Source organism: Lemur catta, chromosome 6 (assembly GCF_020740605.2).
Source record: "Lemur catta isolate mLemCat1 chromosome 6, mLemCat1.pri, whole genome shotgun sequence".
Taxonomy (NCBI): Eukaryota; Metazoa; Chordata; class Mammalia; order Primates; family Lemuridae; genus Lemur; species Lemur catta.
Window position 1 is genome coordinate 36725031 of NC_059133.1, and position 15470 is coordinate 36740500.

The 15470-nt window shown below is 33.3% G+C and overlaps 1 protein-coding gene across 2 annotated transcripts in view; it reads right to left on the reverse strand.

The window, feature by feature from the left end:
• Positions 1 to 15470, reverse strand: part of NAV3 (neuron navigator 3) — a 327264-nt gene that overhangs the window by 100792 nt on the left and 211002 nt on the right. The window lies entirely within an intron of this gene.

The window sequence follows — 15470 nt, forward strand, 5'->3', positions numbered from 1 at the left end:
TTTCATTCCAGTGCTTGAGATCTATGAGTGTTCACCAAATATACAGGATGATACACTAGATGTATCTAGACACAGTTAGATACTTAGATGAGAGATATACATTTATTCCACAAGTGTCTATTATAAAATGGGTATCTTTCTGGTATAGGTGAAATAGCAGAAGGAGAAAAAATCTAAAGACTGGAAGAAAGAGGGGGTACAATCTCCTAAAATTTTACTGGCATGTTGGAGATCCATTGTCAAAATTCTCATGATATATGCACACCAAAAACAATATAATCTGTTTCCTTCCAATCTAAAAGATGGCCAATAGTCTAATATTATATCATAAAGTAAGAGTTTTAAGGATTTTACTAAATATTTAAGACTAAAAATAATCATTTCATGAAAAGAAAAATGAAGTAAAACTTAGCTACACATAAGAACATTTTGTAAAATCTTTTGGGCAAGCTCCTTGTTTTCAAGAGAAAAGTAGATAACATTTGTATAACAAAATGAAGGCACCACTTAAAAAAATACCTCCATATCCCATAACAGCTTCCCCCCCCCCATTTTATGGTAATTTAGATAATACTCATAAGGAGATAGATATATCTTTTAAAAATATTATTTAGATACAATGACCTTTGCAATAATAAAAATACTGAGAATTAACTGTTAGGCTTTGGGTTTTAGTATCAAAATGTTAAGTCAATAATTTTCTCCTGAAAACTAAATGAGCACAAAACCACTTAGTCCTACACCATACGCTTTTTATCAGCAAACACAATGGACTACCTGTCAAGTTTGAGCATTGCAACCACTGAAGTGCAAATTCTGTATTACTTCAGGGTCATTGGTAGAAAGCAATAAAGTGTATTTCAAGAAAGCTTTATTCAGCATTGTCCTGGAAAATATTTTATTACCATGAAGGAAAGAACAGTCTTTAAAAGACATTTTCAAATTGGAAAAACCTAAGTATGTATCAATATCAATATACTAAAATGATTTTATGTTAATTAAATTTCTCTTAATGTATACAATGTATATGATTTCTATTTCAGTCTTTACAAATTTCCTTCTACCTTCTAAGGTGTTACATCCTGCCATTGCTCACCAACTGTGCAATCTGGTGGAGCTTCAATAACTGGTTTAGAATCCAGTTGAAACATTATTTCCTCTATGAATCCTCCTATCATGTCCAAAAAAACTTTAATTCTTCCAGGTCTGTGTTTACTACAACTTCACTTCCATCATACTGTGATTTTTCTGCCTACAAAGCTGTCTCAGTTATGGGATTGTGGATGAGAGAAAGGATAGTGGCCTCTCTCTCATAGTCTCAGTGCCCAGGGTAGCATTTGGCCCAACGCAGCACTTTAATGTTTGTGAAATAAATCCATAAATAATCCTAGTCTTACATAGTACCAAACTACAGTCATTATCTGTGAGTCATCCCCTCATTCTAACACTCAAATGTGCAAATAATTACTGATTCTAGTCAAAATCAAGTGGATGAAGTAAAAGGAATACAAAGGAGAGGGACCGACTAAGTTTAAGAGAATAAAGAAGTGCTTCTTTGAAGAGGTAACTTTAAATAGGCATTATGTGGGCAAGTAAAGCTGGAAGGGCAGAGGAAAGAGTGATAAAGGAAGAAGAGACACCAAGCATAAAAATCTGGAAGTAACAAAAATCAAGAGACAAGTGGGACTAGAGAAGCAGGCAAGGGGGAACATGCAGGTTCTGAGATTGAAAAGGAGGATTTTATAGACAGTGGTCAGAAATTAGAGTTTCTTAGAAGTACAATAGGCGTTCAAATAGTTTTCAGCTCTGAAATGACACGAGCAGACAATATGTCTTAAAAATACAATTTTAGTGCCATGAATACATTAGAAGTAAGGAAGAGTAGAAGTGGGAGCTCAGTGAAGATGCTATTGCAACATTCATCAGTTTTTGATGAGGAATTACAAGTAAATTATAATAAAAGAAGTCAGTTCAAGACACATTTTGAGGTAGAAATGATAGGATTTTCTATTGATTGGAATATGGTTAAAGAGAAAAAAATGACTCCAGATCCTTTATATGCCTTCTACTGATAATAAAGGCATGGAAGGATTTTTGGAAAAGTTCCAAAAAAAAAAAAAAAAAAGAAATCCATCAAAACATAATTTTAATCCCATGATCTGCTTGCATTTAGTACCATTATTGTCACAAATCAAGAGAAGCCTATATGAGTTTACAATATGATAGCTTAAGAGTATAACTCTTGATAAACTAGCAATTCCTATACACTTAAGGTCAAAGTCTTTTCATTCTGATTATTTTTAGAGTGCACATAATGCTCTGAATTTATCCATGAAACATTCATAGAGACTAACATTAATACTGTGTGGGTTTTGGGTAATATGAACAATCAATAAGCTTTATACACTCACCTTTTTATTTCATTTTATTTTCTCTAGAGAACAAATAATGAAGATTTACAATTATTCTATTGTGGCATCAGACAGTGTTAGATAAAAAGAAAAAAAGATAGAAAGCTTTTGTTCTTTATAAAAGAAAGCCTTAGGTAGACTTGGTTAAATGTACTAAGTGATATTTAGAATGGATTTATGCAGTCAGGCAGATTTTTATGTTTTAATGATATCTGAGGCAAAGAAGGAATATCATTTTTTTTAATTACATGGGCTGAAAGCACAAGGGATAAAATAAGCTTATTAACATTTCTTTTGTCTAAATATTACTGGAACAATACTCATGATGGTTTTGCTAGTTTATTTTAATGCTAATTTTTAAGATGCTATCATATGGTTGAAATAAGTACAAGTTTATTTAAAAGTCTTCTATTTTTGGTAAGTTGAGAATATAACATATGATACACATGAAAGTTAACTCAAAGATTCATTGAAGACCATTTGGTATCTTTTTATATCTTATATAGATTTGCAAACCAATATATGTTCATTGTGGAAAACTCGGCAGTCCAGAAATACAAAGGACAGAGTAAATCAACTGTAATCTCACCCAGAAGTAACCAACATTAACATTTGGATGATTTCTGTCCAATCATTTTCTGGATGTACTGCATATACACATGCAAATCTATCTAGTTGGCACCTTGCTGATTATACTATCCGTACCTTATTCATTCACTTCATATTAATTACAATGATTTTTAATGTCCTTAACATTTTTCTAAGCCATAATTTATAATGACTCTATAATCATATTATATGGATTATTATATATTTAACCATTTATATTTTAAGATGAACAAAATATTTTATAATTTTCTAACTATTATAAATAACACTGCAATGAATACCTCTATATATACATATTTAGGTTATGTTATTTGATTATTTTCTTAGGATAAGTTTCTGGAAAGAGAATGACTGATTCACAAGACATGAACATTTGAAACACTGCAGATACAGCTTAACAAATGAAGAACACAGCATTTTATATTCCTGACACCATATGAGAGTGCTAATCTTAAAAAACCTTGGATGCTTTTAGGTAGTATGGTTTCCTTCAGTAATTCAAATGTTTTGACATGTGAAACAGGTAATTATAATTTTAAGTTACATATATCAAAGAGTGAGATTGAGTTTTCTATAATTTTATTAGCTATTTTATTTCCATAAATTATCTATGACCTTTGTATATTTTTGTGTATGGAGTTTAAATAATTCATTTATATTAGATTTCTACATGTTAAAAAATGTTGCACATATTTTTAAATCTATTTCCACATTTTTCCTTTTTATTAATGAAATTTTTTGTTCAAAAATGTTTTAGTCAACTCTATTGATGTTTGATATTTTCTTTTATAATACCTTCTCCCAGGAATAATATCTTCTCTCAGGAAATTTTACACATATAATTTGATTTCTCCTCCTCCTCCTTCTTTTATATTTCATTTTTCTGTGAAGGTGAGAAAGTTGTTTTTGTTTTGTTTTATGATTTTTGTTTTCCTTTTTTTATAAATGGCTAGTGAATTTCTTGGAGAACATTTATTGATAACTACTCCTCTATTTATTATTATTTACTTAAGAAGTCATAATATACGATATATGAACATTTTGTAGTGATTAATAAATGTGTTCCACTGACCTATTTGTTGATTTTGTGCAGTAATACCATGCTGTTTTAAATATCATAGTGATGTGGAGAAGTTTTTTTTTAAAGACTGACTACAACTTAAAAATATATAAATTTAACTAAGAATTCAAGCCTTTTAAAAAGCTTTTTTAAATTTAAATTTAAAAATTTTAAAAACAAAACAAAAATTACAAAATTGACCTATTATTTTGAAAAATTGGTAGCATGCATAGTTTTACTCATTTATTAGTGCATCAAACATGTACTGAGTGGCATCATAATGGCAGACACTGGGAATATAGAAATCAGTAAGTTATTACAGAGACACACTTTTATCTTAATTTAGAAAATGTGTAATTCTCACCTTTGAAAATTCAGACTACTTTTTGGCTATGTGAACATTTAGTTATAGGCATTCTACTTAATAAATAGCAATCAGAGCTATTAAGCCTCAGCTAACTTGTCTCCCCTCTCAAAAATCTTTTTTTCTCACTCGAAAGATTTTTGGCATTAGCTATCTTTTTCGGAAGAACGGAAGCACTCAAATTACTATAATTTCAAGGTTGGGTGAAAAGAGAAACTTTATGTAGAAATAAAAGCTTAGATAAAGCTCAACAACTTAGTTACAGAGCTTACTGCGAACAACGTTGAAAACATATCTATTCTCTTTTACATTGCTTGAATAGCATACGTTAAAGTAATAAGAATTCAACAAAAGATTTTTATTTTTAAAAGGGAAATGTTATTAACAAAGGAGAAATATTTTTGATCTGAGATATATAATGTGTATTATAATAAAACATTCCAAATTCTTCCATTATAAAACATTCAGAACATTGCGTTGGTAAAGAACATTGCTTTAAAAAGCCACGCCAGTGAGTGACTATCTCTAGAAGGGGGTGAAAGATAGTTCAGAATTAGAGAGATCTTTGCCAAGAAATTCATATCCCTGCACTGAAGAACAACAGATGGCAGCAGTAGCAATGAAAACTTGCAGCAGTTCCTGTCTGGCACACTTTCAAAATGGCCATTTCTATTTCCTAGCACAAACAACCAACTGCTATCTCCTTATATTGTAAGCATGGATAAAGAAAAAATGCAAGAATGACACTTGAATCACCTTAAACAGAGGAAAAGGATAAAACCTGAAAAGGGAGGTGGGTTGATGATGCCACCCTGGTTGGCCAGGTGTCTCAGTTTTCTGAGATTTCACTGGCAGTCTCCTCAGTGCTGATGCATGGCCTAACCTATCTTCACGTCTAAAACATTGCCAGATGCTCCCCGGCCACTGCTTTACAACCCACACCCTTGTCTCTGTTTATGGCCTCTGTTTAGTAACTTCCATTTGATTTCTGCTTCTTGCCAAAACAGGATTTCAATTCATAGATTATTGTTCCTTACCTGGACCATCTCTCACCTCAGGAAGGCAAACTACAGTCAAGGCATACACAGAAAGGAAAGGTCAGGGCAGAACAGAAGCAAGGGAGAAGGAGGTCTCTGAGTGCTAGCACAGTCAGGAGTGAGGGATTTACAGGAGCTGAAAAGGCTCAGAACCTGAGCAGAAGTCATGTGATACCCAGTAGCAAAGAAAGGTTTGACAAACCAGGCAGCCATTCCTCTCAAACAGCAAGCTTTCGTATCACTAGAGCAGAAATTAATTTCCCAGGATTTGGTGAAGGCACATAGAGGAGGCTGCCAAGTGTATGCCTACATGATGAGTGCGTTGCGCACTGTCTGGGGAATGGTCATGCTTGAAGGTGCTGACTCGGGGAGGTGGGGGGGGGGGATGCAGGTATGACTACATGGTGAATGCCAGGTGCACTGTCTGGAGAATGGACATGGACAATGTATATAACCTGAGCTTTTGTACCCCCATGATGAGCTGAAATAAAAAAAAAAAAAAAGAAAGAAATGGCTTGGAGAAAGGCAGCTCATTTTCAGGCAGTTTGTGGTCCAGGTTTATTCCCTGCTCCTCAAGAGAGAACTAACTTCAGATAATTGGTTGGTACATATCCTGTGAGATGCTAATTTATGGGATTGATCTTTCTCGTTACCAAATAGTGAATCTAATACCACCGTATCTTAGCTTCAGAAAGATGAGATATTGAATACTCTTCTCGGGCCCATATGAGTCAAAAAGTTAGGATCAGAAAATGAATTTTATCAGTACAGTTTATACTAAATCTACCTATATTCCTCATGGGTTACCTCTAGGTCTGCCACTAGCCTGTGTAGCCTGTCTAGTTCCACGGAGCATGGCTTTACATGGAGAGTGTCATCTGGATTTCAGCTAGACAGCCATTCAGTTGTGCATACATGGATGGTATACAACCTGCATAACCATACATGTCCATCCTGAGTACTGTCATGGAACCACCTGCCCAAAGACAAAAACTTAGTTTTCTCCATCACGCATAACCTCAACCTATGTCCAACTGGTCACCAAGCTCAATCAGATCTGTATTCCTTCCATCTGCATCTCTTCATCCCCACTGCCATTGTCTTAACTAACGATATCACCACTTCCCAGCAGACTACTGCTGTAATCTCCTAATTGTTATCTCTCCCTCTGGTCTGGGTTTATAGTGCATCCTTCAAAGAATGTAAATACATTCTGAAAACCTAAGCGTGGTACAAAGACTCCTCAAATTCCCATCTTTGCCTATGTTTTAGCCTAGTTTCCCATTGTTTGCCTACATATAGTCACACCGAGCTGCTTTGTACTTCTTCAAGTGTTCTCTCATACACCCCTTACTGCATTTCTCTCTATATACATTCTTCCCAAACTAACTCTTACATGACCTCAGCTAAATTGTCTCCTCTCAAAACCTTATTCAAACACCCAAGGCTCGAACATGATCTTCCTCTGTATCCTGTGAGTATCTAATTCAAATATTTATAATCCTGATTATAGCACTTCTCTCACCTAATTGAATTTGTTTTATTTACCTATTTTTAATTAGGATATGATCTACTTAAAGGTAGCTATGGACAGATTTTTTATTTAGAGTATAATAAACTTTGTAAACATGTACAAACATATGTTGAAATTACCAATAAATTCGCATGAGCTTGGGGGATGTCATTCTTGCAGAGCTAAAATACTATCAACTTCCTAATCACTCCTTGCCTTTTTCAAAATATTTGAAAAAGGTTTTAACAATTTGGCAACTTCTTCTATTTTAAATGTTAACAACACACAAAAGACCAATCGAAATCCAGTGAAAATTCAAATGAGGCAAAAGATGCAAACTTTGCCATTCGTAAGTCAGTCTTTTCACTGATCTTCCTTTCTTTATACTTACTTAGGTGATCTCATTCAGTCTCATTAGAATATATCACAATTTCTTCAGTTTAGCCCTACATAAAGTAGCTAGCTTATATAAAGAGCCAAGTTATAGAAAAGAAACATATCTTAAACACTAGAATCATTGCTTATTGCACTCTACAAAAGGCCAAGAAAACCAAAAATATAACTCATCCATCTGTACTCATTCCGGGGCATGGGCTCTTAAGAGTGGAATAGTGAAATGAAACACCAGAACTATTTCAATTGTGTTTATATTCATATTCATTCATATTCTCTCTGTTTTTCTCTCTTGCTCTCGTTCTTGAGTTTGAATTGATTGAGGAAATTTATAGAAGTCACTTCTAGCAATTACAATGTCTTCTTATGGTACCTAACAGAATTTGAAAGACATTCGGGTACTGAGGTCTCATATACTGTACTATGGTAGTGTACTGACAAAATAAATACATTATATGAAACACATCAAAGATGCTAACAAATCATTAGATATTTTTAACATCTTTAATGTACAAGGAACAATGTTAGATATTATTTGTTTCAGATATATAAATTAGTAAATAAAAACAGCTTAACTTTTTTTTTCAATGTTCATCATATTGCTTTGTGTTTTTTTAATAACTAAAATAGTACACATGTATAATTTCATATTACAAAGTATCATGATTAGGTTAAATGCTTTAGGGCAGCAGTCCCCAGCCTTTCTGGCACCAGGGACTGGTTTCATGGAAGACAATTTTTCCATGGACAGAGGGTAGGGGTGGGGAGGTGCAGCTCAGGCAGTGACGTGAGTGATGGGGAGTGGCTGTAAACACAGATGAAGCTTCACTCTGCTCACTCAGGCTGCTCACCTCCTGCTGTGCAGCCCCCCTAGTTCCTAAGTTTCATGGAAGGCAGTATTTCCATGGAAGGGGGTAGGGCGGAGCTCTGCAGCCCGGTCCCTAACAGGCCACTAACCGGTACCAGTCTGTGGCCTGGGGACTGGGGACTGCAGCTTTAGGATATTCATGACGATATAACAGTGTCAGTATTATCCTCCTGGCTTAAATACACAATTTCCAATCATGTCAGTAATTGCTAGTATTTTACAAAGTACAATTTTTTGGCTTGGGGAATCATTTTCTTCTCTTTAAAAGGTTACATCATTACATCAACTTAATTGAATCATTTCAATTAAAAATGAGCAGGCCATTATTTAACCATCTGGATATAATATTAAATCTCAGGCATTTGAAATTAATATTTTCTAGACTGCTTTTGGTAAACTTTATAGCTATCTGCTAGAAGGAAATTCCCAACTGGCCCAAGATTTCACAAACATTTTTGTGCAGTTTTTTTTAATACTCTCAATTGAAGAGACACATAGCATAAATGTTGAATCTTCAGATTGCATTTAAAATTGATACTTTAGAAATTCTCCTTCAAAAACAAAAAGGGAATAAAAATAAAATAATTATTATTTTTAAGACTCGTCTCCATAAACAACAGTCTTTTGGAGTCAATATATCTTCTAAATGTACAATTAAAGATGATTTTGGGTAAGAAATAATATTTACTAGAAAAAAAAGCTTACGTATTTCATTTCTGGTTTTTTAAGGTTTGATTTCCTACTTAATACTCTAATACTCTGCTGTTTTCTTTGGTTTTGTTTTTGTTTATAAAGTCCCAGAGCTCCTTGTTTTGCCAACTGAAACAGGCCTCTAGTCCTTGTAGCTTTTCCACTGCTCTGGCAAATTTTTACACCATAGTGATATGTGTTTTACTTCCAAAAATAATATTTGGACTTATTGCATTACTTTCATCAGAACTTCATGTCTCATGAGATCTAAGAGTACTATGGATTTTCTAAACAAAGCTTAAAATATCCCCTCTGGTTTTTTGCTCCATAAATGGTTTATTGAGCACCTTCTAGACCCCAGACTCTGTACTAATTGCTGATTATAAAAGGGTAAATAAAAATTAGCTTTTGTCTTCAATAAACACATAAAATACAGAAAAAGATAGATGGGTAAATATCTGTAACTGAGACACTGAATTTTAACCAATTTTAAGTCAAATAACAAAATTTAAAATACATTATGTAAAACCTACCTATGTCTGAATTTGCCTGTTCTCACAAAAGGCAGTCATGAATTTAGCCACAGAAACTTGAAAATGTTACTCAGTGATTCATATTCATTGTATATTATTAAATCATTCTTTGTTCATTTATTCATTCATACCCTAGGGATTTGCTAAGTGCTTACTGGGTCTATGATGATGAACACAACAAAATGTGGCCATCCAGGATATGACCAAATGAAAACTATTGCAAGAAGCAGACACGCTTTGGCAAGTTTCCCCAGGGGATTTATTCAACCAATCCAGGTGGTCAGTTGCCCTGTGCTTTGTAACAGGGAAAAACAAAAAGTCTATATTTCCTGATCTGAAATAGCCTCGGAATTTGCCTTAAGACCCAGACAAATATGGATGAAATACTTTCAAAAATAATGAATAATTTCAAAGGGTGAAACGAGTTTGTTTCTGGTGTTTGAAACATATTACCATACCAAGTGTGAACATATTTTTAAAAATCTATTATTTTATACACATGGCCCTCTCTCAGTATAAACCAGCAATTGTGTATGAGGTTGACCTCTCCTGCCTCATCATATTGCTCCTCCCAATTTGGAATGTTACTTAAAATAGCCCTTAACTTGAATGTAAACTTCCAAGAATTTAAGAAATTATGCAAAAATCTAGACTATATGAAATCTGTGTTTTGACTTATCTTGTATACTATTGTCTCTCCGGTGCTATATATATTAGATATAGATATTTGCTGAATAAATAATGAATTGATTCTGGGAAAGAAAAATATTAGAAAAATTAAATTACTATTTTCTTTCTTTTCATATGACAACTCTAATTTGGGCTAAGTGAGAATGGACCGAGCATGATGATGATTCTGCATATTCTGGCTAGTTTTAAAAATAAAAATAAAAACAGGAAGAAAAGGAAAAACTGTATAAGATATAGCCCATTAACAGATGATTTATATGCTAGATCCTGATTGATTCATTGTTTTCTGTTAACATTTGCTTTGAATTAGGTTTTTGGTCAATTAAACATTCTTAGTAATGGGGATTTATCATAGGATCAATCCTTGAACTACTGATTTTCTACAATATAAATTGTCAAAATTAATCAAATAATTATCTATGTGTTTTGGCAGAACAGGGCTAATAATGCACTTTCAAGGAATCCATCATAATGCTATTCTGAAGTCAACCTAAGTTTACACAAGTAAGGCTACTAGTATTAATATATTTGCTTTAGCTTTTCAATCTCAAAACATCAACAAAATCATAAATATTATTTCTATGATCTTGAACCCTTTAAGCACATATGTTAAGTAGAGTCTCCATTAATTAGCTATGTTAGCAATCAGCTGTATTTCAAAAAGACATTTTTAAATGTAAACTATACACTTTGCAAACATATTATGTCATTTTTCAATATAACAGTTGAGGAGAAAGCTAAAACTTATATCTGTTTGGACATACACACATACACAGAGCATGGAAATAGTTCTGACATTTTTCAAAATACCATTCATCTTTCATTTTTACTGTTAAAGTTTGAAAGTGAAAAGAGATCCCATGAACAGACTGTTATGGAATTCCCACATCTTTTTAACTTTTCATCTTTGCAGTCAATGAATTTTAGAAAAATGAAAGCAACTAGTATGGTAGCTCTTTTATCACTTTAAAGATAGGCCATAAAGGTAGTTGTAAGGTGTGTCAACTATAATAGAAGTTTTTGTTCTAGAAAAACTTTAAAAATATATATGGTGTCAATTTTAAGCAGAACCTACAAAAGAAGTTCCCTCAGGGTTACTCTCTAATGAAGTTTGCAATATACTAACAGCAAATCTGTATTTAACCATGATGGTACCACGATCACTGGGAAAATAATCCAAAAAGCTCATCAGATACTTTATATTAATCTAACAGTTTGGAACCAGAAAGCAAAGTTTCTGTGGTGACATGAGGCATCTTCAGGCAATGTGGTTGATGTTAGCTACAGAGGCTTTAAATTCAAACAACCTTAAATTAGAATTTGAATATATTTCTTAAAACCTTTAAATTTTCCATTGCTTAGTATTATGTTATCCACATTCATTTGCAGTACTGGGACCAAAGAAGTATGGTTATAGGAACACTTTCAATTTAATTAAACTTTCAAAATATATATTTTGGGAAGGGGGAGGAGATTGTATACAAAGTACAGTAGCAATCACTTGATGTAAGGATAGTGGAGATAAAAGAGATGGAGAAACCTAGATAATGATTCCAATTGTGCAAAAAGCTAATAGAGATAAATTAATAAAATAAACAAACAAGATCATATAAAAGTCAGGCAGTAAGGAGAAGAAGAGAAAGGGCTTAATCCCGAGTGTAAGACATGGGTAATTTTGAACAGATGTAGAAGAGAGAGCAAAAGCTTAGAGGGATTGAAGATAGCTTATCTGATGATCAAGGCCTGAGCTGAAGAAAAATGGAAGATGAAGTTGCTAGATACACCGTAGCATCTGGGATGTGAAATTATCCCTTATGAGTTATATGCAGTGTCTGAGGGGGTTCTGTCAAACAAGACAGATGTATCCTGGCCATCACAGGTATCAACTTACACATGGTCAAGGGGAGAAGGGAACCAACTCCCACAGAACACCTAGTATCTCAGCATAACTTGTGTCTTAATTTACACTCTTGACCCTGTAACTAACTGGTACATTCAAACTGAATAAAAATTTCAAGAATCAATCATAATGGTAAACCTGAAAATTGGCATCCGAACTAATAAAAATAACTGAAATGTTTATTTCAGCTTAAAAATAAGAAAAGGAAACCTTAGAAAGCCAAATACAGTATATCTATGACAAGGCTAAGTATTCAGGGATTTACAGATTAGGTTTTGACAAATCAGAAATATCAGTACATCTGTTTAACCAAGACAAAGTGTCTTGGTTCTTTTGACATGTTAAAATGGTCTTTTTATTTTATGTTAAAATGGTCATGCATGTGTATTCTTAATTACAGCATCACCATGTATTTAGCATTTATCTCTTCTTTGTTTCACCTGTATCGGATAATTTCTTCACTCGAGTTAAAACCTCAGAGGGAAGAAATCTGAGCTTATAAACAGATTGAATTCTAGAAATTGGTTTTCGGGAGGTGGAGGAAGTGGTGGTATGGGGGAAGCATGGTAAACTGGTTGACTAAATAAATATAAATTACCTGACCTACAACCATATTTTCAAAGACAGTGCAATGCACAAATAATCCTATTATGCTGATTTCACATGTGGAAAATAGAATCCCTTCATAATCCCAAATGCTAACAGATCAATAAGCAGCTACTGACAATAAACTGCATAGTTCCTTGTGAAAGGTTGAAAGCTACAACTACTAATCCAAATACTGATAAGAGATGTTTGGGGGTTTTAGTATGTTTACATGCAAGATGTTTCCTTGGATCCTGCCTATGTTCGTACAACATGTTTGTCTTTAGTCCCATTATGCAATGGTGAGGGACACACAGTGATTTTCCCAGCTCATGCTTTCAGATTATGGGTGAGCAGTTCATCTTCAAACTCTTTGGAAACCCCTGTGAAAGTATGTAGTTGCTGCCTAAGAGAAGCAAGACCTGGAGAGTTGCAGTGGTCACAGGAGTTGGAGCATTCATGTAGAGTTCTGGATTAGAGGTTTGCTTATTTCAGTTGCTTCCTGAGTTTCTCTATTGAAAAGAGGACAAAGAAAGAAGAAAAAGGTGGGAGGAAGGTCTTTGATTTTTCTCTTCTAATGAGGACACTATTAGCATCACCTGTAAGTTTATGTTAGTCCATTTTGACAAAGTGCTCAAAGATGAAAAGAAAAGGACAAGTTGCAAAACTAACATGATCACTGGGTCTTCCTTCTTTGTCCACCTAATAGAGATAATACTATCTGCAATAATAATCCATTCACATATTCCACAATAATTGTGTTCTATTCTTTGTTGGACAGACGTTTGGAAAGAAAGATAATGATTGAATTAATTTTGTATTTTTAACCTGTTATATTTGTTTATAATATGTCATTTATAGATTTAGCTTTCTTCACATGCATTTTGGAACTATCAACTAATTTATTTTAATGTATTTTATATATTGCATGAATTATATAGTTAAAACAATAAAGACTGCTGCTAACAATCATAAAAACCCTTACATGTTAAGTGAATAAGAAGTACATAAAGTCAAATGAACATTATATGTTATCATATAGGTAAAATATGTAGATGAAGAAAGACTGAAGAAGAAACTAAAAATAGTAGCATCAATTATGCTTAGAAGAGATGTTTTTTTAATTTAGAAAAATCTTTCTGTGATGTTATATGGCTTTTGCAATAAAAATAATAGTTCATATTAGTCATGTTGATCTGTAAGTTAATATTCAAATTAATCTACTATAATCTGCTATTATCAAAGTTCGTCTATGAAACTAGGATAAATAAACATGGCCTTAAATAAATACAAAATATCCACATGATCATAAAAATAATTAGCTGGCTATGTTAACTCTAAAACACTCGTTATATATGTACAAGAAAAAATTCAAAAGCAGAAAATTCACTGTATTGCTTGCATTTTATAAACCATTATTTTCAGAAAAAGACAAGAAGTTGTCTTTATGATAATAATCTTCTTGACTACTGCTAGATTGCTTTACCACCCACTAACATTGCTGTCATAAAATTTTTTTAAAAAGTTAAACATAAAACTCAGTGTTAAATCCTACACAGGTTACCACCCCATCTCCTACACACCCATTTCTTGCTGTGCACCAGTTTCTGGGGAGGTTACTTTGGTAACATCTAGATGTTTCTGGATTTCTCCTGAACGTAACAAATAACTTCCAAATTCCTCTGTGCCATCCAGGACAAAGTACATATGTGGATTACCAACATAATCTTTAATCCTCCCCGAGGCTGCTGATTTTCAGCTAGGAGTTGGCTTTCCAGAATTAGATCATACATGTCAAGATCTGTTATGAAATCAGCTCTCATAGAAGATTTATGTATCTTGGCAGCTTAGCAAAGAAATCCTCGATTTCAGTGAGATCAACAGAACCATTTTTAGAAAATCACTGCCAGACCTGAAGCTAATTTTCTCTAATTTTACAACATCTGTAAGCCCCATACGGGAGTCTGGGTTTTAATCAGCTCTGCAGTCTAACACATGGCTAGTGATACTTAAAGAAAATAAACACCAAAAAGCAATTTGACAGGAAAACCACAAAATATTATAAAGGAGCAATATGGGGTACAGGCTCAAGAATATCTATTGTTTTATTGACAACTTTTAAGCCCTCATAGGCAGTTAATTAAAAATTAGGAAAAAGTGTTCATACCATAAAGGAAATCTTTTTCATGAAAGATTATTTATTTATTTTACTAGTATGAAAGACTATCAGTGTAACCACTGGGATCCCAACACACAGATGATGACATATCACAATGGAAAGAAGAGATAATAGAGGAAAGGACAAAATGCAAAGTGAATTCATGCCACAAGTGGCAGCAGAAATGATGGCAGTTGAATAGATACATCTTTCCAAGTTTTAATTCTAGCCAACTTCTAAGGTTTGCCTTCATTTATCACTTCAAGCTAAATGGAATGATCCCTCAGCAATAATTAATCCATTTTCAAAATGATCATTACCATATGACTTCTCATTAAGCACAGAAGTTTAGGAGGTTGAAGGTAAATAGCATCAACATTGTCCAAACAGCCTTTCACAATTTCACTGTGATAAAAATATTGGTAGGAATAAATATGTTTGCCGTGGAGCCATACTCTTGCAAAGGATAAGAACTGAGCATTTGGGTGTAATGAATCTAAAAATAAACATGTTATTACTCAAAGTTCTTTATGTATTTTATAATTGAATTTAATCTGATTTGTATTTTTCACATAATTGACTAATAATACATATCCCAGACATTTGTATTAAGTTGTCAGTAGAATTTTCAACATTAGTAAATAAAGAACATATGCTTC